This window comes from Myotis daubentonii, chromosome 4 (assembly GCF_963259705.1).
Source record: "Myotis daubentonii chromosome 4, mMyoDau2.1, whole genome shotgun sequence".
Taxonomy (NCBI): domain Eukaryota; kingdom Metazoa; phylum Chordata; class Mammalia; order Chiroptera; family Vespertilionidae; genus Myotis; species Myotis daubentonii.
The window spans coordinates 114,241,185-114,265,198 of NC_081843.1; positions in this window are offsets into that span (position 1 = coordinate 114,241,185).

Consider the following 24,014-nt stretch of genomic DNA (forward strand, 5'->3'; position numbering starts at 1 on the left):
AAGACATTCTAGCAAAGGAAGCACCATGGAGACAGCAAAAGAGCAAAAGGAGGGAAGGAGTGATGAATGGGTTAAAAACAGAGGGTTTTTAGGGCAATAAAACTATTCTCTATGATACCATATTAATGAGCGTATGCCATACATTTGTCACAATATGTAGAATGTACAACACAAAGAGTAAACTCTAATGTAGATTATATAGGAGGGGAGAGGAGAAGGGGATACACAGGAACTTTCTGTCCTTCCCATATAATTATTCTGTAAACCTACAACCACTCCAAAAGTAAAGTCTATTCATCTAAAACAAACTTGAAGAAGTTGTCGTAAGGGAATCCTTGACTTGGGTTCATGTGTCAAGGGCAGGGGGATTTTCCTAGAAGCCCCACAACTGATGTCTTCTTACTTCCCGTTTGTAAGTACTGGGTCAACTGCCAGGCTCTGTACCTGGCCAGGAGAGTGGAAATGCCAGGGTTGATTTAAACGAAGCAGAATTCTCTTGGGGGAGGAGGGGGCCCAGGTCTATGGCAGCTCTGTATGTAACCAGCTGTGTCTGCCGCAAATCGGGATATCTCCATATATGTGTCTTACTTTGTTAACCACATCTCACCACCCGGCACCCAGGGCATCTACTTAAAAGATGTAGATTTAACAGATCATAAGGTGGCTCCATGACCACCTGGATCTCAGTAACCACTGTAGGCATTCCAGGGACTGGCCAGTTAGAATGATACAAATAGAGAGGTTAACAGAGTAAATACATATAACATTTCCCTCTACTCTTTAGATAATTGTGTGAAGACATGAGGACAGAAATCAAAGGCCACCTTCTAAAAATACTGTGGAAAGTCCTCTCACTGATCAGAGAGCATTGGGAACATGGGCCTGTCTATGCTCCCAGGCAGCGCACTGGTGCAACAGAGAGAAATTCTTCGAACAAAGGCAGGCATCTGTTCAGGAACATTCAGAGAGCTGAACGAGAAGGAAAGGAAAGGCATCAGCAAGCTCATGACCTGATTTACTCCGGTCCAATCACATGACCGGGTGACGTCTGTGCTGGCAGATACTTGCAGCCTCCCTCTCCCACCTCAAATTCTAGAAACTGACTGAAAATACATAACAATGGTGGCTCCGTAATTTTAGTGAAAATAATAAATGTGTTCACTCTTCAGTCCTAGAGGAGGAAACCAGAGCCTGGAGACCCAGAGGAGTCACGGGCCCTCATTCACCACCTGGACTGAAACCGGAGCGGCACCCAGGGTTCCTAATGGCTGTCTACACGGTCAGTGACCCCAGAGTACAGAGCTGGGTGATGAGAGCAGATCGATTGAAGGGCAGATACTTGAGGGACACCATCTGGGCAGTTTGACCCTCTGGGGACCCTTGGAGAAGCCACACTGACTATGTCATGGACTTACTCACTAGAGAATAAAGCTTCGAGGACAGTTACTTTTGCCTTGTGCTCCAGTGGATACAGGGCCCTATGTCCTTTCTACCTCGAAGCTGCGCATGAGTGACTACCGAGCCCACTCCCATGGGCATCCCGCACCACAGCCCAGAGCCGGCCTGGTTCTCAAGGCAAGAGACGGAAGGTGCATTTCAGACACGGACACGTGTGCCAGCCGTTCCCGCAGCAGTGATGGAACCAGCACGGGCAGAACAGAGCCCGAGGGACATGCAGCGCTCCCCGCAGGAGGAGGCGGGGCAGGGATTGCTTTCCTACTGCCATGCAAGACCTGCTGCAAGACCTGAGCGAATGAACACAGCACCCCTTTATGAGCTCCTCGCTCTGCAGGTGAGACGCCCACGTGGGCGGGACTGGGTTCTGTGATGGGGTCTTCCAAGCTGTCAGCCCAGTTGGTTTCCAATCCGGGAAGAATCTGCTGGAAGCTCATTCAAGTTGTTGGTAGAATTCAGTTCATTGTGGCTGCAGGATTGAGGCCTAGTCTTGGTTGGAGTCACATGGGAATGTGTGTTCCCAATATGACTTCCCTAAAGACCACTCTGATAGACAGCACCCCTCACCTTCCAGAGCCTTCCCTCCTGCCCCCCTTAGATAAGAGCCCTATGGAGCTTACCCAAACCTGAGCTCTTTGGTTTGAATTGATCAATCTGGCCTCAGCCCAGGAACCCCAAAGCACCTACTTAAGGCATGTACCCCCACATTCTTCCTTCCTCTGCCTGTACCTCACCGTGACTGCCTGTCTGACCCCTGGGGGTGTGAGGTGTGCCAAGTACTTCCTCCAGGACCTGTGAGTAATCACCCTCTCTCCCTAGATTTCTTTCTCCCTTGACTTCTTCTATGACCTTTTGTTAACCAGTCTCACCATCCGGCACCCAGGGCAGGTCCTGAGCAGACGGAGATCAGCAAACCATCGCGCTGCTCCATGACCACCTCTGTCCCCCAACAGAGACCTCCCTCTCCTCAAATTCCTCTCAGGTTTCTAATCTCTGCTTCTGCCGCCAGCCGAGACCTTCTACGCACCCAGAGACTCTCTCTACTTTAAGATCAACTGATTCATAGGTTTAATTACATCTGCGAATACTCTTTTGCCATGAAACAATCGTGGAATGGATACAAGAGGGTTAAGGTCATGGAGACCGTTGAAAAATTTGTCCCCCCAGTGTGGGCAGGAGGGTCTCACACTCACACCTACGCGCTTCCCAGTGAGCTTGCAGGGCACCATGACACAAGCAGAAGCTAAGAGTTTCTCCAGGTAACAAACCAGATGATCAAAACGGAAGGAAAACCATCTGAGCTTCAAATTCCCCACAGTGTCATCGGCTACTTCAAGATGACGGGGAAATGCTTACCAATCTCAGAGGAAAAATAATTTTGAATATAGGCCTCCATACCCAAATATATATGAAGGCCAAGGAAACACAACATGAACTCAGAATATTTTTTAAAGATAAAACTGTATTAATGTTTATTGCATGTAATATTATTATATGTAAGATCATTTTTCTTGAATAATTAGTATTTATTGCATGGAACAGTATCATATTTAAACTTGTTTCTCTTGAGATACTAATGTTTATTGCATGTAACATTATATTTAGGATAGCATTTCTTGAAATATTAAGGTTTACTGCATTTAACATTATTATATTTAAAATCATTTTTCTTGAAATAAAAAAAATCTGGAAAAAAGTAAATAAATAAATACATAAAACAGAAAAGAAAAAAAAGGAAAAAAATAAACTGAGAAAGAAGTTGGGTTTCAGAAGCAGTGAAAGGGGGAAAAAGACTAAAACTCATTGTTACTTCTCAATAACCTGATTATAGAAGGTTAATGATCTTGAACTAAAATCCCAGATAAAATTAATACTTATTATTTCTAATCCCGTTAGAGAAATAGTTTCAAGAATCAGTGATAACAATGGTTAATCAGAGAAAGAATAGAACTAGAAACTATAACTCGAGAATCATTTCTGAGCCATGCTCTCTATAAGAGCCACACTCAAAACCAAAATGGAAGACCGACGAGAAACAAAATGAAAAGGATATGCGTGGCGAGTGCTAACAATATAAAAGCAGGTGGTATTTGTATAAAAGAGAGAATTGTGGTGACAAAGCTTTAAAAGGAACAGAGAAAAAAATCTATAATAATGTGATCATCATTGAGTGCTCAGCAAGTCCTGGTAATCTCCTAAGTATTCAGTGTTTTATTATTATAACAAAGCTATGAGATCAAGACTGTTATTACCTTCATTCATATTTTTCAGATGAGGAAATTGAGGCACAGAGGGTTTAACTGGCTTGCCCAATCACACAGCTATTAAGTGGTAAAGACTCAATTCAGTTCCAGGTGGCCTGATTCCAGATGCATATGGTTAAATGTGATAGTAGGCCCCTTATTTTCTGTTGATAATAGAGACATTCACACACACACGTGCACGCGCACACACACACAAATGCACATGCACTTTTATGCTTCTAGTCACACAGTTAAAATATATAAAAAGCAAACCTAATAAAACTGCAAGGAGAAGTAGGCAAAGTCACAGAGAGCATATGTTTAAACATTTTTTCCAACATTGTCCAATCAAAATATAACAACAAAAATGTAATATGCATAGTGAAAAAGTCTCAGGAAATGTATTCTAAGAAAGTTGACATTTGTCATGGGTAAATTGATAGATGACGATGTATTATTAAAGGGGTTTCTAGCCAGAACCTTATTCCTTACTAATACTGAAGGCAACATGGTCTTACAACAACAGACAGAAACAAAAGTATAGCATAGTTTTAGATTCTGAGAATCAAGAGCAGTTGATTTACATGGAGAAATTATACATGAAACACTAACTGGTGAACAAATATGTCAAGCAATGAAACTTTAAGAAGCATAATACATATTCATGGGCAGCTTATATCTGTAAATTCAGAATAGAGTTTTGGGGTTTAGAAGTATGGAACAGATTTTTGTCTATTTAAGCCAATGTTTTATACACAAAAAGGTAAACATTATTTTCATTAAAAGATGAAAAGTCCAGCCAGTGTGGCTCCGTGGCTGAACACTGACTTATGAACCAGGAGGTCTGACTCGATTCCTGGTTGGGGCACATGGCCAGGTTGCGGGCTCAATCTCCAGTGGGGGCATGTAGGAGGCAGCCAACTGGTGATTCTCTCTCATCATTAGATACATGTTTCTACCTCTTCCTCCCTATCACTTCCTCTCTGAAATCAACAAAATATATTTTTTTAAAAAAAGAGGGAAAGTATTGGTGATCATAGTATAATTAAGACAGACTACAGAAAATAATTACTATTACTAAGGAGGGATTTCTTAACATTGCAGATATTTTATATTTTTAAAGATAAATGGTAGTTTGAAGATAACACAAATAGGCTTTACTTTATTTATTTTAATAATGTAGAAATACTAGTGTAATAATCTCAAAGTTACATTCATATCGAGTAGATTCCTATTCAAGTGCACACATTGGTCACGGTTTCCTATTACAAATTCTCTCAATTCTATATTGATTTCTGTTTAGACTGGGCATCATTGTAACAGCCAGTATTTCTTTTTATTTAAACACTTTTGAATTAATAGAGCAGTAACCTCTGTATGTCCTCCTCCTGGAGATGTAGGATTGATGTCACACGGTTTTCTGTCACGCTTGTTGGTAATGGTGCACAGAGTCACTTGCTTTTCTACTGTTTCTCCTAAAGTTCCCTGTTTACACTCATTTCTGAGGTTCTGGTTGGGGCAGCAAAAGTTCTGATGGAACGACCAGAAGTGGAGACTACAACCACTCCTGGCCCCGGCCAGGCCACAGCTCGTGTTGCCTGTTCTCTGGCGCCACAGCAGCACGAGGAGGACACTTCTCCTGTTTCCAAACCCCAGTCGGTCTCTAGACCATGTGCAGGGGCAGGAAGAAGGCGGCTAAGCCTGGGTCCCCCATCGGTGACACCTCCTCAGGAAGAGGCGGAAAGGGCAAGGACACCCCTTGCTGGCGGCAGGGAGGGTGAGCCGAGCACTTCCCGGGGCGGGGTGCAGGATGGTCACCTGCAGAAAGGACCCTTGAAGGTCTGCCGTGAATTTGGATTCGTTTCTGGATCATTTTACTGAACAGCAGCCCAGTCCCTGATGAGCAGAAATAGATGGGGGGGGGGGGTGAAAAAAGGTTGGAAAACATGCGTGTTTGAACACGAGTGAACAGCGTGTACTCAGGGGCTGCCTCACACCCTGGAGGGGGGGACCCCACGTTCCTGTGGTCGGTGCTTTGATGCCAGATGGAGAAAACGTCCTCCAGGACAGCGAGGAACGTCAGGAGGCTACTGATACGCTGTTCATTGGTCTGATAAAAACACAGAATGTGATGATTTCCGGAACTTCAGGGTTAGGGGCTAGCCTTCCAAGGCTATCTGATTCCACTGGGAGCCGCCAGGGCCAGCTCCGCGGCAACAGCACCCTAGCGTCCCACTTCTGTCCCCGTGTCAGTATTTGACGGGCACAGGAGGTAACTTTTAAAATTTAGATTTCCACACACCGATGAAGATTAGTGTCCTCTACAGCAGAAAGCGAGGGATTAAAAGCTGGCCCTGACACTGAAGTCCCCTGAACCGGGAATGCTCACCGAGATGGGAGGAACTGCCGTTCTAGTGGATACGGTTTTGGCTGCAGCTTAGAAACTTAGCGTTCTCATCGTTAGTGATTTTTTAAGAGTCTGTAATCACTTTATTTTTGGCTGTGAGCCAGGAGTTATTTGCAGTTTTTAAATTACTAAGCAATTGAGACTTAGAAAAATTCAATTTCGGAACAATTTTTCTTGTAAGTAGGAAATATAGTCTATGTAATTTATTCCTTTATAATTTATAAATTTGGGAGTTATTTTTAAATAAATATTTGGGTTTTATGGATGCTGGGAAAAGTGTGTACTACTTGCTTGCATGGATCAAATATATAAATATGCAAATAGGCAGGGTAAAATTTTAATATTTAAAGCAATGTGCTTTTCTCCTTCCAGTTTGTTCACATTAACCCCGTACACATCAAGCGGGTGGCAGCTAGGGGTCATACACTTCCCCCTCCTTGGCAGACACACAGAAAAGCGGGAGAGAAGAAACAAGCTCACCCTTTGGTTATTTTACTTCATGTTTTGTGTCTTACGTTCACCTGCAGAGTGAAATGAGAATGGGTGCCAGGTGGACGGGGCTACAGGCTGGGCAGCCAGGTGCATAACCCAGTGAGTAATAGAGTCAGTGGCCGAAAGCCACAGATGTGCTTTCTTTAAGATTCTAGCCAGGATCCCGTTCCCTCTAGCGGGAGAGTCAAATCCCTGCCACGGAGTCCTCTGTAGCGAGTTGAAGCCACGGGAGGATTTTAAGGTTTGGGGCAACGTCCATCCGACTTCAGACTTTTCTGCTCAATCAGGTGACAGTTCCATCGATCCCAAAGCCACACAGACTCTGATGGGGCCAGGAAACTAACACTGTCTCCAGCCCCAAAACTATTCTGCCTTCCGCAGTGTCTGGAAGTGTCGACCGCTGCCTGCACCCACAGAAACGGGAAGTGCTTGCTGTCACTGGTGCCCACAGGCTGGTGCCCACAGGCTGGGCACACCATCCCCACTCGATTACACAACAGTGTAAGTCAAAGTCTTGCTCTGCTTCATCTGGCAGGTGTAACGTATCTATATATATAAAAGCCTAAGCGACTGTTACGTCTAGACGACCAGACAACCAGCTGACTGGCCGATAGCTATAATGTGCGCTGACCACCAGGGGGCAGACACTCAACGCAGGAGCTGCCCCCTGGTGTGACCACAGGATGGGCTGTGCACTCCCACAGCCAACCTCCTGTGGCCAGCCAACCTCCCGTGGCCCCTCCCCCTGGCTGGCTGGCCCCCATCGGGACTGGGCGAGACAGCCCTGATTGGCCCTTATTGCCGGCCAGGCCAAGGGACCCCACCCGTGCATGAATTCGTGCACCAGGCCTCTAGTATCAAATGATAGAGAAGACTAAAAATGTAGTGATCCTTTTAACTCTATACAAATAATGAAGGATTTGCAACACAGACACAGGCTTCCAAATGTGGAAGGAATATTGGAGCTGATGTGAATGACAGGTACCCACTAAAACCTATTTATTGCAAACATCAACAAAAACCTATTTCTACTGTTCAATATCAAGAAAAAAAATGCTCCCCCAAAACAAAAGTCAACATTTCAAACAAATAAAAACATCCACATTTTCTCCCCAAACGGAAAGCACAGCAGATTGTGAAACTTGCTAAATCCAATGGTTGGTTACAGATCACTTTCTTAGATGCCTTATTTTTTCAACATACACAATTGTGTCAAGTGTGAATCCAAACAGTTTTGCTTCTTTCAAATTTGAATGCCTTTTAGTCCATTTTCTTGCTTCATGAAACTGGCTAAGGCCTTTGGTAAGTGTTTGAACAGAAGTGGGGAGAGTGAAACTGTTTGCCTTGTTCCCAATATTAGGAGAAACCCATTCTTTATTTTGTCATGAAATATGATGCTATTGTACATTTTCATAGATTTTCTTGACCAAGTTCAGAGGGTTCCATTTCTAGTTATTTGGGGTTTTGTCATGAATGCATGTGGAATCTTTTCAAATGCCTTTCAGGATCTACAAGTCTGAACACGTGCTTCTCCCTTTATTCTGTTAAAGTGTGGATTCTCAGCAATCGCTTTCTGAATGTCACTTACACTCCTGAGATACATCCCACTTGGTCATGAAGTAGAATCTTCTATATATTTCTATTTGTTAATACTGCCTCATTATTTCCTTTTATCCATGGATACTAATCTGTATTTTCTTTTCTTGTATCTTTGTCTGGTTTTGGTGTTGGGATAATTTTGGCTCATATAATATTTGGAGAAATGTTCTGACTACTTCCTCTTTTCTCTTTAAGCATTTGTGTATGATTAGTATTAAATGTTTGATAGAATTTACCAGTGAAGCTACCTGGGTCCTTGCTTTTATTTGCTAAAAGCTTTTAATAACAAATTTAATTTAGTTAATGGATGCAGGGCTGTTCATATCTTCAAATTCTTCTTAAGTCAGTTTTGAGAACTCAGAGGTGTTGAGTTTTACGTTTGAGCCAACTCGGCGCTGGGCAGAGGGAGAGTGTGTGGGGAGACACAGCCCTCCTCGTAGAGTGGAGTCAATTTCAGATTTCCAAAAGTCACGGGATTCGGATTGGGGACCCAAAGGAAGTCTCTGCAGGGACCATGAGCCCCAACACCCTCAGTCACACCGGGTACGAAAGAGAAGCATGTCCTGTCTGTTTCCAACAAGTGGGAAAAACTGGGGTGTGGGGATGATTGCAGGGTCAGAAAAGAGGGGCGCTGAGAGCACCCTAAACTCAAATGCTAAAGCACAGAATTATAAAAACATAGACTCGGTGGTTCACGGAAGGGTGCTGTGGGCTGGTTTGGGACTAAAAACACAAGGTCATAAGGACGTTGTCCCTGAGTGCGGCACGGTGTGATGAGATCAGCTTAACAAACACGGAATGCACCCCTTCAGTTCACCCAGAGTCCCCCAAGGACTTTCCCCAGCAGTCTCCAGTGAGAGGGACCGAGGAGCAACGCTTCAGCTCTCGCAGTCTACACCAGTAACTTGGCGTTCTGCTTACAAAGAGTGTGAGAGCTGAGCCTCCCGGGTGGGCAGCAGTGGCAGCCAAGGGCCACTCCTCTCTTACCTAGTCACACGCCAGGGGTCAGGAGTTCCTCCCCAGGCAGCTCCATCTGCTATGATCTCTCTCTCTCTCTCTCTCTCTCTCTCTCTCTCTCATGCTGTTAGTATTCCACACAGAGAAGAATGGACGGAAGTGTTTAAGTTGCCTCTATGCTTAGGAATTACAGTTTTCATTATATCAAAGGGATACGTCTAAAACTGACTTAAAAAACCCCGTAGTATATCAAACAATATCTAAGACATGCATATCAGGGACGCCCTCCTTCCTTTTCAAGGTTGTCACATCCTTATCAAACCTACCACCATTTCTTCATTGCCAACGTGTGTTGGAACCTAACCTGGTAACACTGGGAAGGGCAGTCAGAAATACCATCCATCGCCTCCAACAGCTCATCGGACCTTTCAGCAGGTGGCAGCTGGGACAGATCTTACAGATTTGGGCAGACACTGCAGCTCACCCGAAGGGGACAGTGTGACAGGTTTATGTAACACATGGCACAGTGTCATGTCAATGGAACTAAATGTTGCACAAAGTGACGGCAGGACAAACATCTTTCCGACTTCATTTTCTGCTTCATGTTTTTGTTTTTTCCTCTCCTGGCCCCCCCCCGCCCCCCTACCCCACCCCCACCCCACCCCCGCCTCCCCGCCATCCATCCATAAGGCCTTGCAGTAGGGGAGACACATTAGTGGGACAGAGCCCGGGGCTGTCCTGCTTGGAGGCGGGCTGACTTCTGCCACCAGAGCGGCGATTCTCTTTAAGGCGAGGGACAAGAGCAGCTCGGGGCGACCACACGCCTCTAGAACATCCACCCCTTCCAAGAGGCTTTCCTTAGTTCACCGGGGAGGCCCCGGGGGCAGCTGCAAGGAAACGTCCACATCTGCTAATCGGTGGTCGGCAAACTCATTAGTCAACAGAGCCAAATAGCAACAGTACAGCGATTGAAATTTCTTTTGAGAGCCAAATTTTTTAAACTTCAACTATATAGGTAGGTACATAGTTATTAACTTAATTAGGGCACTCCTAAGGCTTAGGAAGAGCCACACTCAAGGGGCCAAAGAGCCGCGTGTGGCTCGCGAGCCGCAGTTTGCCGACCACGGTGCTAGGTCATGCCGACAAGACACACTCTGTCACGGGTGGCAACACTGGCTCTGCCTGGGGACGCCTGTCATCGCCACGCGGAGCCGCCCAGCCTGCTGCCAGCACTGTCCTGCGCACACAGGCCGCAGGGAAAGCGGTGGCTCCCGGCTGGGAGGGGAAGCGCCACTCTCCCATCCGGCCCTTCCGGGGCCCCGGCCTGTGTGTCCCCCGGTGGCACCCCCGGCTTCCTCGGGGCTCAGCAGATTGAACCCGTCAGGCTGAGTTAAGCAATGAGGGGGCGCATCACCTAGCCTGCCTGCCATCTCCCCCTCCTCATGCTTAATCAATGGAAGGGATTTCCTGCCTGGTTAAGTCTTCCATCCAGTGGATCCTGAGGATTTTGAAATAGGGCACCGTCACCTTGACCTTCCCTGCCTTTTGAACTTCAATGACTAGGTCAAAATGGGGATCTACAAAAAAAGGTAGGCAGGGCCGGTACCCTGATGGCTACTCCTACTCCTGGTCTGCGTTATTTTGTGAATCCTCACCTGAGGATATTTTTCCATTGATTTTTAGAGAGAGTGAAGAGAGGGAAAGACAGAGAGAAATATCGATGTGAGAGAAACACTTTGATTGGTTGCCTCCTGCACGCACCTGAGCCAGAGCCCGGGCCTGGGACCGGGAGGAGCCTGCAACAGAGGTGCATGCACTTGACCAGAATCAAACCTGGGACCCTTCGGTACGTTCTATCCACTGAACAAAACTGGCTAGGGCCTGATCGATATTTTCATGGAGCTTTGGGAATACTGTTATCTGACTCGTAACCTGGAGGAAATATTTGTAAAAGAGAAACAACAACAGGATGACAGCAAGAATAACATAATTTGAATTTCTGGAATACTGACCAAGGTACACAAACTTAAAATAGTACCCACAAAGGGAGGAGAAGAACTCTTTGTCATGTTGGCTGCTGTTCATTTTGTGCTAATGTTGTGAGGGCTCACTTTTAGGATCTCGCCATTACTGGGAACAGCCAGCAGTACCTTATGCAAGTTCAAGGTCGCTATTGATCGGTGTAGCTAGTCAATCAAAATTCGGCTTCCTCCTCACTCACAGTGATTAAATAGGTCTGAAGTCAGAGTCTCTGACTCTTTTTGTGCATAAAAAAGTGCTGATCTAAACATTTTATTACCTGTCAATTGTCATGCTGGAAAGCAAGCTAGAAAATAAAGTTTTAAGGAAATGGTTTACCTTGAGCACATGCAATTAATTAACTGCCACAACATAGAAGCAGTTACCATGGTGTTAAACATAAAGACAAAGCTTTCAGTACTTTTTTCAAGATTATATTGCTGCTGAAATGCCAAATAAAAAAGAGAGCTACATACAAATGTAAGAGAAAGTCGACTAGACAGGTACTATTAGGGTGGATTCATGGACGGACTTGAAATTGATCTGAAAACATTTGGCATTTAGTGTTTTATTCGTATTTAGTATCTCATTCATAAGGGGAGGAAAAGCTGAAAGAAGGAAAAATAAGAAATCCTATATAATAAAAGGCAAATTAACTGAACAGCAGAAGGACTGGTTGCTATGATGTGCACTGACCAGCAGGGGGCAGACGCTCAACACAGGAGCTTCCCCTGGTGGTCCGTGCGCTCCCACAGGGGGAGCACCGCTCAGCCAGAAGTGGGGCTCAGGACTGGCGAGCACAGCAGTGGTGGCGGGAGCTGCTCCCGCCTCCTCAGCAGCACTAAGGGTGTCCAACTGATGGCTCCCAGACTGCTAAAGGCCACAGGCCAGGCTGAGGGACCGCCCCCCCCCCCCCGCTCCTGTGCATGAATTTCATGCACCGGGCTCACAGTTTTTGAGTGCCGCAGCAGTGGCGGGCTCCCACCTCCATGGCAGCACTAAGGATGGCCAACTGCCGGACCTCCCCCAAGGGCCCCTAGACTGCGAGAGGGCGCAGGCCAGGCTGAGGGAGGGCCATTCCCCCCACCCCCGAGTGCATGAATTTCGTGCACTGGGCCTCTAATCCTATGATAAAAATGTGGGTTTGATACATTTTTTTAATTATAAAACTAGTTGTGGGAAAATCTGACATATTGAAAACTTGTATTTAAACTTGGAAAGAGTTTCAACGTGTGATTTCCCAGTGTGGCTCCAGGAGTTGACGGGGAAAGCATTTAAAAGATTTCAGCAAAAGGTGGGTTATGTAATAGTTGCCTTAGAAAGTTGGCTAACCATTCGTGTATATACTATCCGGACAGTTCGGAAGAATGCCTTCATTGAAGACGTAAGGCATGTATGGCTTTTCTTCTCATTCTGATTCTCTCCTTTGGCGTTCACTGACCTCACAGAGTACTGAGCATGGGGATAACACACAAGACAAGGTCCCTGATTTTAAGGAGCTCACCATCTCCCTGAACCATGCTGAATGTGCTTTACCATTTGAAGGAATAAAATTTCACCGTTATACAGTGCTTCAAAGTTTGTGGCTACCTTGTGCTTATGTCAAAAGCCGAATGAAGTCCTCCCGGCTCCCAGGGTCACGGGAGGAGCTCTGTGTACAGAGACCCACCTTGTAAAACCCAACTCACTGGCTGCGTCCCGGGACCTCGCCACTGGACAGAGGTCTGTGCGGCTAAACTGAAGGAAGTGAAAGCAGAGACAAGAGGTAATTCAGAACCAAAAGAACAAAAGTCCAGGCCCATGGATGAAGCTCAAAGGGAAAGCCAGTGGGATAACCCGGAAGTATTCTAAAGCAAGACAGCCAGACCGAAATGTGGAGGTGGGAGGCGAGGAGTCTGTAAGGGGGACCCTGCTAGGTGAGGGCCTGCTCCCCACCTCCAGCTTAGGAAATAAAACTTTAGGAACCAGAATGTTAGTAACGGAAGCATCAAAATGTCATTTTCACTGTTAACAGTTTGGAAACATCTCAATCACCTAATACCTTATACATCCCACTGTAAATCAAACTGCAAGAGAGGGGGTACGCTGAGCGATATGCAAAGTCCAGCACAAAGGTTTCTGGTTCAAATTGGACTGAAGAGGCACCCACGTTCCAAATGTTGAGATGCAGAGTGGAGATTTATTTTTATAAGATTGTGAACAATTCTAAGTTATTAAAGCCGGATTGTTCAGATGCAGCAAAATCCCCGTGAAATTCTACTCTTTGCCAAAATTTTCAACTCAGCTCAATTTCCGTAATCAGTAGCAATCAGGAGTTTCTTTTAATGACTTCTTAAAGTGTTGCTTGTTTCAGTTTTGTCTTTTAATAACAAGTATTGATTGCATCTCTCTAATTAAACATTTAGTGCTTCTCAGGAAGGCTATGGGGCCTCATACTGCACTTGACATTATGTATCAATGGAAGCGCCAGCTCAATTTTTACTTTCTAACAACATTGTCAGCGAGGCTTTGCAAAGACTAAGTATGAACTGTCATGAGGGGCTTCCTAATGAAACATACAGATTTTATCCTAAAATATGCCAGATGATCTCCACAAAAGACGTAGGAACGTTCACATTTATCATTTCCATCTATTTCTGCTTTTGTCCAACTTCACTTTCGACACCGATTGACCTTTTCTAACAGGCAAATCTCATTCTGTCCCTTCGCTGCTAACGAGCTGGCTCATTTCCCCACTGAGCCAGGGACTCCCTGTTAAGGGGTACATGGCTCTTCCAGAACCTCTCCTTCTTTTTCTCCTCCCTCTAGAGCTAAGTTTCGTCATGATAAACTACTTACACTTTCTTTTTTTAAAATTGATTTCAGAGAGAGGAAGGGAGAAGAACAGAGAGATAGAAACATCAATGATGAGAATTATTGATGAGCTGCCTCCTGCATGCCCCCTACTGGGGATCGAGCCCACAAACTGGGCATGTGCCCTGACTGGGAATCGAACTGTGACCTCCTGGGTCATAGGTAGATGCTCAACCATTGAGCCACACCGGCTGGGCTTCTTATACTTTCTTGAAACTGTGTACGACTATTCAATTCAAGGATTTTCTGCGAGTGATAAATACTTTCTAGAATAACTTTCGCCCTCCTCTTGCCCTAACTCCTATTGGTAACCCCACTCAAAAGCCTTTGATTACCCCTCCTTTGGCACAGCATCTATCAAATGACATCCGTGCTGTTTGTCCAATATTTCCTGAGCGCCTGCTCTGTGCAATGTGCTGTCCTGCGCACGGCAGGTGGAACAGTGCACAAGGCCTCACCCTGCCCTTGCTACTCTTCCATTTGGGAAAAAGGCCATGAGTGTCCCCTTAACACTATACATGTCCTCATCATGTTCTAATTGCCTGCTGTCTTGTTTTTATCTCCCCTAGCAGGTAGTAAGCTTCTTGATTACATAGGTCGGCAAACTGCGGCTGGCGAGCCACATGCGGCTCTTTGGCCCCTTGAGTGTGGCTCTTCCTAAGCCTTATGAGTACCCTAATTAAGTTAATAACAATGTACCTACCTATATAGTTGAAGTTTAAAAAATTTGGCTCTCAAAAGAAATTTCAATCGTTGTCCTGTTGCTATTTGGCTCTGTTGACAAATGAGTTTGCCGACCACTGAATAGGCTATGTTATCTCATTTGTGAATTTTTCTTACAGCACTTATCTCAGTAACTAGGAAAACAATTAAATGATTATCATGAATGAATAAGTGAATATCTCAATGTTTTACCACCAACCACACAATGAAACAAGAGTTTTTATGCAAAATTCATGATACATGTGTGTAGTGACAAGAAGCATGGGGACATTGTGAGCAGTTAATCTTATCAAGGCAGAGCCGGTAGAAGTCTGTTTGTCAGGATGTTCTGAAACTGCACTAGCTATACCTCACATCCTCTTGGTAAATGTTAATAGGGATGACAGTAAACATTAACAACGTGACCAAAAATTATCAGACACCGGCTACAGAAAAACTGTTTTAACATATGGGATTCACCTGATTCTCGCTAACACCCTATGAGGTAAGACAACGATCTCTTCTTATATAGATGGGAAAACCGATGCCAATAGAAGTAAAGCAACTTACCTGGATGAGTAAGTGTTAAATCTGGACAAGAAACCTGACAGACTGTAGCCTGATAATTAATTTACTTAATCAGATATTAGCAATAGAGCCTACAGTGAGTGACAAAACCCTTTGCTACTTTCTAGCTTAGGGAAAATATGTTAGCTTCACGCCTCGGTTTCTTCATGGGCATGACATGAAAATACACATGGATGTGACATGGGAAACGAATTATTGACAACATTTGGCAGTTGTTTTCCAAATAATAAAAATCCTCTACGTCAGTGGTTCTCAACCTTCCTAATGCCGCGACCCTTTAATACAGTTCCTCATGTTGTGGTGACCCCCAATTTCATTGTTACAAATTGAACATAATTAAAGCATAGTGATTAATCACAAAAACAATATGTAATTATATATGTGTTTTCCGATGGTCTTAGGCGACCCCTGTGAAAGGGTCGTTTGACCCCCAAAGGGGTCGCAACCCACAGGTTGAGAACCGCTGCTCTACGTATTTCAATGTTATCGTGAAATAGTAAGCATACAGGTAATACTTTTTACCACAAAGTACTTGGTCTTTTCCTCCTAGCATGAGTTTATTTCAATGCTATTGTTTAAAGATATTAAAGCTCCTAATAGTGAACTTCCTGAAAAAATACTTGCTTATTTATTGTTTACTGCTTCTATATCTTCTTCTACCAGCTTCTCACAGTGGCTTGTATAAAGTAGCTATAATTAAGTGCTTCTTGGAATGGGAAAATAAAACAAGTATAGATACTTATTCAATCTAAGGATTCATCTAACTCTACCATCAACTACCTTAATTATTTAGATAAATCTCAGAAGGAAAGGAAGTGGTAAAAACTTACAGGAAACAACTGCTAGAGCTAAGTGATAATTATTTTGAGCATATGTGTTAGTGCCAGTAAATTGGCAATGGATTCTGAAACAATTATATCAAAGCATGCCAAGAAATATATCAAATGTACCAGGCCTAAAAGGCCCATCCTCGGAGCCACTGCCTTTGGAGCAGGCTACTGATGGTGTGATCTACGGCACTCCGGGGACAGTCATGTTTCCGCATGAGGGGTCATCTATTTTTATCTTCACCAAACGCAGCAGGTGACCTTTCCAATAACGTAAGTGTAGTCACTTCCTAATTTCACACTTTGTCAGAGCATATATATGTTGAGCGCTCAAATGGAGATATAAAGTTAGAATTGTGGCTTTGGCACTCTATGTTTACCTGTGCTAACTAGAATTTGGCAGATGCCATAGAGATTGTCTGCCCTCTGGAGTTTATCCACTGGACTAATTTTTGCAAAACTTGGCCTTTTCCATCATTATCACACTTAGGAAATTACAAAATAATTGCTAGTTCATCAATAATCAGGTCTATATATATATTTCTGAGTAGTTCTGGAGTCTAAAGTGCCTATCACTATTTTATTTCAAGATACACAAGTTACTAATAGCTCATAATTAGGTTTGTGACAATGATACTGTAAGGTGTTGTCAGATACCCTAGAATCACCAATCACCCTATGAATGAAAAAACTCACCTTAGAGTTGCTACTTACATAAAAAAGCTGAGAATTTAATAACAACGGTCTTTGAAATATGCCACCACTTTTTCACTTGTGTAAACTTAGGTACTTAAGAATTACTTGTTACATGAAATAATACCTTAATATTGCTTATTTAAGTGTTTTGAAGCTTCTTTAACTTTTACAGCCAAAAACATGGAAACAACTGAAGTGTCCTTCAATAGATGATTGGAATAAAGATGATATACTTATGTACAATGGAATACAACTCAGTCATAAGAAAAGGTGTAATACTGCCATTCACCACAGCATGGGTGGACCTGGAAAACATCATGCTAAGTGAAATAAGTCAGATGGAAAGAGTCAAGGACTATATGATTTCACTCATATGTGGGATATGAAACTGAAAGCAACAAATGAACAAGACCAACAAAAAAAACTCTCATAGACACAAACAACAGTAGCATGGTTTCTAGACGGAGAGGGCGGTATGTGGGGCAGGAAAGGATAACGGGTCATATGTGGTGACAGAAGATTTGACGTTGGGTGGTGAGTACACGATGCAATATACAGATCATGCATTACAGAACTGTACACTTGAAACTTATATAATTTTACTAACCAATGTCACCCCAATACATTTAACAAAAAATAAAATTGAAACAATACGTTATAAGAATTTTATTAGTAAATTTTGGGCTGCTCTCTATCTTCTCTTCCCCTGGACCCCCAAAGTAAGTGAGAAGATTATAAAATTTTACCACTGCTGTTTTCTAAGGCAATTATACTCGTGAAAGGAAGTCATTATGGCCCGATTCCATTTTACCAGGAAAGCTGGGTGTTCTGCATTGCCCTACAAGAGGAGACGGTGTGCAGCCCACTCACTCTCTTCTATTGGGAGTCTAGGCAATCATATTTTCTCTTTCATTTCACCTGCACCAGCTGGATGTCAGCTGAACATGTTTCGGGAATCCCCCACTGTGGTGAATTTTATGTTTTGCCCAAAGTAGATGTTGTCATATTTCTTCCCGTTGTAGCATCTCTGGGGTAAAATTTTAAACCTTGTTTCTTTGTTAATCTTTCTATCAGTACATTTTCTACATAGTTTTAAGCTATTCCCTTTCATATTTTTTTACCATTATATTCAATTGATTCTGGCTACTTCAAAAGGCCCAGTGAGATCTATGGCCATTTAGTCATAGTCAACAAATACTTATAAAATGTCACCTGTACGGAAAGTACTGGACCAAGCAGTGGCTCATACTTCCACTTCATGTTCTCAACGTGGAGATAAATGTGAGTATGTTTATGAGGATAATGAAATGTTTGTGGTTTTAGTGGAACTAAGACTGTAAAAAAAAGACCAGGGAGAAATGGACTCACGTTTACTGTACCAGGCACTCCATCAACAATAAGAAAATACTGAAGTCGGCGGGTCTCTAACACCCGATCCCACAAACATTACCAAATTAAGTGGAGTCCGTGGGGAATCCACAGCACCTTCTGTAACACTCCCCATTATTTATTTCCATCAGCAATTCTCAACCAGGGTGACCTTGCTGCCCACGGGACATTTGGCGAAGTCTGGATGCATTTTAATGATTATGACTGGCTCCTAGTGAGTAGAGGCCAGGGACTCTGCTAAATACCCTGTCACGCAAACGACAGCAAAATACGGAGTTCAAAATCATTCGTGCTGAGGTTGGGAAACCTTGACATTCATGAACCAAACATGAATGCTCTACGGATCTCCAAGAAACCTAAAGAAGAAGAATTCAATGTGCCAGGTTGCATTTTCTCAGACGGAATTAGACCAAGGAGGTACAATCATTATTTTGGACATTTACCATAAAGTGTCTAATATTTATTCATAGTTTTCCGAGACGCAGTTACAACCACTAAGGGCAAACCTTACTGGCTTCTCGAGTAGCCACGGAGACGCAGCTGGAGCGGGCGCGGGCGGAGGCGTAAATGAGAAGATGACATTAACATCTCTCCGCCCAGGACGCGCTGCACAAAGGAAGCCTCCCGAGATGGAAAATGAGACTTCATTTCAAGAAACACGGTGCATGTGTGCCATGTTAAGAACAAAATCTTTTAACCTATTTTTAAAAACATCATTTGGTGTTCAGACCGAATCTTTGTCCTTAGGGTCAAGTCACAAAGGCGGTAACAAGGAAATTCTAAGCTAAGAGCAACAAAATCACTAGACGTTACTAGAACACCAACCAATTTAGCGGCAGCCTGAACCACTCAGGAGTCCTTCTCTACTCCTAGTAGCGCTATAATTGTTATTGTAAGATTGGCTTTGACACTGTGGTGCTTAACAATGGGCATAATGGAAACACACCATTTAGGACAGTGCGAGCAATTATTCCGCCGTGACTTCTTGAGCATCTACAGGGACCAATGAGATGGAACTAATCAGAGCATCTGAAACATCCCGGTTTTGAAAACGTGACACCTCCTTCAACGCTGACTTCAAATGCACTACGATTGCGTTCGGCCATTCATAAGGCTGAGACTACGTCCCAAGCGTCTCTTCAGAGCCACACGGAGCTGTAAAAGATTGGCTGATGGACAGGGGCCGGGTTGTATATTCACTTCCTCAATGACTTCAACTGCTTCCATGTAGGTGATTTCAGAGTAAAACACTGTAACTGTATGTCCAGAATGTAGTAGGAATCTCTCACATTTGAAGAAAAAGATGAATGTTCAACTTACTGTGGGATGGCAGTGCAGGAACACCTGGCGATGTCAGGAACGAGCGACCCCTGAGCAGAGCTGTGTCCCCCTGGCCCAGCTAACGGGGTCACCCTTCCCCTGAGCCAGCTGTTCTTTGTCTCTGATTCCATTCCCAGTGCCATTTGCCCGACCATTCGCACTTCCATTTCCTCCTTAGAGCTTCTGTGTTTGGGAGTCTTTAACCTGCTGCCTCTGGCTCTACTTGAATGTAGACTACTTCTCTGTGGACTCATATGCGGAGCTCCTAATAATAAGAAAGTTCTGTCTAAGCTGGTGACTGACCGAGAAGAAGAGGGAATTCTTGGGGGCAGAGCTCCCAAGTCAGATCTCTTCACAGGCAACTGGCTCCTTCCAGGCCTGTTCCCGAGATGGCTACCTATGGAGTCGGCTGCCGAGCCAGGCAGTTTTGGCTAAGAGTGAAGGTTAATTTTCAATCACTGGGATAATTCACATTTTTGATATCATGGTTAAACATTCTATCTTGAGTAAACCAAATTTCCCCCCAAATAAAACATAAGATGGGATGAAGAAGATATGGTAAATACTCGGTAACTCGTTCATAAAGCGAGCATCGGCACACCTCCCCAGCGCGGTGACAAGCCCGTGACCGGAGTACCGCATAATGCTTCACTAAGCCTCAAAAAGACGACGGCATACAGCTAAGTTACTCAGAGACAGAGAGTGAAAGTGTGTAAGTGGCTGTAGGGTAGATCTTGATATAAGCAAGCAAGCAAGCAAACAAAAACGTTCATTTTTATGGAAAAAAATGGTATATGACAGATTAAAAAAGGACCCCTTTACCATGAAGAAACAATGGGCAATGTCAGTGAGATATTTTTAAAATTCGGAGTGTGAATAGGTTTACCCAATATAGATGAACAGTGTTATTCTTTGATGGTATAACGCATGCATTTGGCTAACAAAAAGATAAAGCCAGCCCTAACCGGTTTGGCTCAGTGGATAGAGCGTCGGCCTGCAGACTGAAGGGTCCCAGGTTTGATTCCGGTCAAGGGCATGTACCTTGGTTGCGGGCACATCCCCAACGGGGGGTGTGCAGGAGGCAGCTGATTGATGTTTCTCTCTCATGATGTTTCTCCCTCATCGATGCTTCTAACTCTCTATCCCTCTCCCTTCCTCTCTGTAAAAAAATCAATAAAATATATTTTAAAAAAAGAGATAAAGCCAAATAGAAACTACATTTTGAACGAGTAAAATGGTGTGAGATAAAAATAAAAACTCCTGTCAAAAACATGGGTAAACCTATGGAAAATATAATGTGTGGTGGTAGAATAGATAATTTTCAATCCAATAAAATTTAAATTTTTTGAACTCAAACACAATACTGCACTAATTTCAAAGGTTTATTTAACATTCTTTTCCACGGCATTCCCTCACTTAAAAAAACACACAATACATTTTGTGCAGAATACTTGTTACATTTGGAGGGATGCTAATGTTTCATGGGAGACTTTTAGAAAATTAGTAACTATTTACAAGCAGATTCTATGGTCTGCAATATTATACCAGCCTCTACTCTGCATCATTATTAATTAGGCAAAGTAATTAAATCAATGATCTAGCATCTACTCTGAAGTTGTATTATAACATCTTAAAATTAAATAACAAAGCCCATTTTCTTTCAAATTCAGACTATTTGCTCCTTGTAGTTGCTTTGGAAAAATACTGCTTATTTACAAAATTGACACAAAAGCAAACTTTTAAAAATTATTTTAAAAACTAAGTGCTATTGTGACTATATTGCATGTGTTAATTAATCTCAATTATTATAAGAGTTAAGAACAAAAATAATTGCTGAAAGACACAAAATATATCAAAATTTTAGGTATTCAACAGGGAAAAATATCATATAACAGCTGATATTTCATTAACTTTTCCACATTCAGCTTAAAGAATGGTCATTCAGAACCTATACAAAATATTTAATGAACTAGAGGCCCAGTGCATGAAATTTGTGCACTCAGGAGGGAGGTCCCTCAGCCCGGACTGTGCCCTCTCGCAGTCCCAGAGCCCTTGGGGGATATCCCACTGATGGCTTAGGCCTGTTCCCTGTGGGGAGCGGACCTAAGCCGTCAGTAGGACATCCTTGTGCTGCCATTGCCATAGAGGTGGGAGAGGCTCCCGCCACTGCTGCTGCACTTGCCAGCTATGAGCCCGGCTTCTGGTGCACTCACTACCACGGGGCAGATCCTGTGTTGAGCATCTTCCCCCTGGTGGTCAGTGTGCATCATAGCAACCGGTCGTTCTGCTGTTCGGTCGATTTGCATATTAGCCTTTTATTATATAGGATAATTTAACCAGTAACTATAAAAACTCAAGTTACAGTGTTTGTTAATCCCTATTTGTCAAAGCTTTCTTACTAGCCAGAAATTACTCCTTACATTTTGAAAATAACTTGCACTAATTTATAAAAAGCATTATCATATATGCATGTTTTAATTTTTTTTCCATGAGAATCGATGTATGCAAACACAACAGCATATATTTACAATGGGAAGGCATCTAGAATAGTCTCCATTTTGAACAACACAGCATTAAATGAATAAAAACTCAGAAATCCACATGAAAAGATTCATCCAATCCGATCGCCCAGGGTGAGCCCAGGGAAATGTTATTGGTAAAGGCTCCCAGGTGGTTCTGAAGTTCATTTGCCTGAAGAAACCATCGTGTTAGACAAGTGCAGGCGGCACCTCCTCCAGGGACTGCAGGGGCGCCCCTGTGTCCTCATCATGTCCAGCATTTGTTGTTCACGGTTGTCCATCTTGAAAGCCAACAGCACATCTTCAGACCTCTCTCTGCTGCCATCCTGACTGGCTGTCTTCATCGTCTGCCTCTCTCTTAAAGAGACACCTGTGATTGCATTGCGGGCTCAGCCAGGTAACCCCGGATACTGTCCCATTAACCATTTGCACAATGAAGCTTAGTCCCATGAGGTACCATTTCCAGGTCCACGCTCAGAAGGAGTCTCAGATATGTTAGCAGCATGGACAGCTCTCCTTCCTCAGAGCCTAGATCTGGTTCCGTAGGTCCCACTTCTGACCTCCTTGAGGGCCTGACTCCAGTTCAGCTCTGTGCCTTCTGGGCTCAGCTCTGTGGATTTTCTCTCCAAACCTCTAAGTTCTGATCGCCCTAACCTCTTCCCTTCCCCCAGCCCCACAGATGGGAGCTGCTTGTTATAGTTATCACATCCGATGCCCTCAAAGTTCTACTTTTGCCTTTTTAGTGCTCTACAATCTGGAGAAGCCATTGCCTTTATTATATGTTCATTGATAAAAAGAAAGTGTGTTATGTGTTGAGATATGAGTGACCTTTTAAATACTGAGTTGCTGCTTCCTCACCTGTAAGTGTAATTATAATATAAAGTACTAAATTTAGTCATAACACACACACACTTACTCATGCACAGATGCAGAATGGTAATTAGAAGCAAAAGCTTTGGCATCAGACTGGATTTTGATTAAATGTTATAGTTCAAGAAAGTTGTTAAACATTTCCTTACATCAATCTCCTAACCTGCAAATTGCAGTCGATAAAAACAGTAAGCACTAAATAGCAAAACATATGCAATGTACCATTCATGGTGGTGAAAGGGAAATTTATAGACAGATGTGCATCTATACTACATTTACTACATTAGCAATATACAGGACAAATATACATTACCTTAAAAGATTTTTAAAATCAATAAAATTTAGCACATATTTATGATAAAACATCTCCTCAAACTAAAATTAAAAGAAACATCCTGATGGATAAAAGGTGTCTCCCAAACACCTTCAAGTCGTCCCATGTTGAATGCAGAATTTTTGAAATCATTCCCCTTAAGGTTGTAAAGAAACAAAATAATGTCCACCACAAGCACCTTTATTAAATACAGTACTGAAATTTCTAGACCATGTGAAAAGACAAGGTAAAAAATATAAGTAATGAACACTTAAAAACTATATGGTTTATAAGGCCATGCCAAAAGTAAACACTTTGAATTAATTCTGAGGGAATGTGTGTGATACATTACACTGAAGAATGAGCAAAATTGATGAGTCTAACTAAAGAAGGCCCAATTAGTGGAAACATGTTGAAAGAGTCAATATTTTCAACATATGGGTTCATCCCAAATCATAATTGATGTATGACTTAAATCCAATTCTAATCAAACTAGAGGCCCAATGCATGAAATTCGTGCAAGAGTAGGACCTCCTTCCCCTGGCTGCCAGCACCAGCTTCCCTCTGGCACCTGGGACCCGGGCTTCCCTTGCAGCCCCAGCTTCATCCGGAAGGTCGTCCGGAAGGACATCCAGTCTAATTAGCACATTACGCTTTTATTATTATAGACGTGCACATGTATGTGTGTGCAGATGTGTGAATACTGAAAAGCTCTCTCAGAAATACATGTGGAAATGCAAGGCAATTTCAAAGAACAAATCAGAA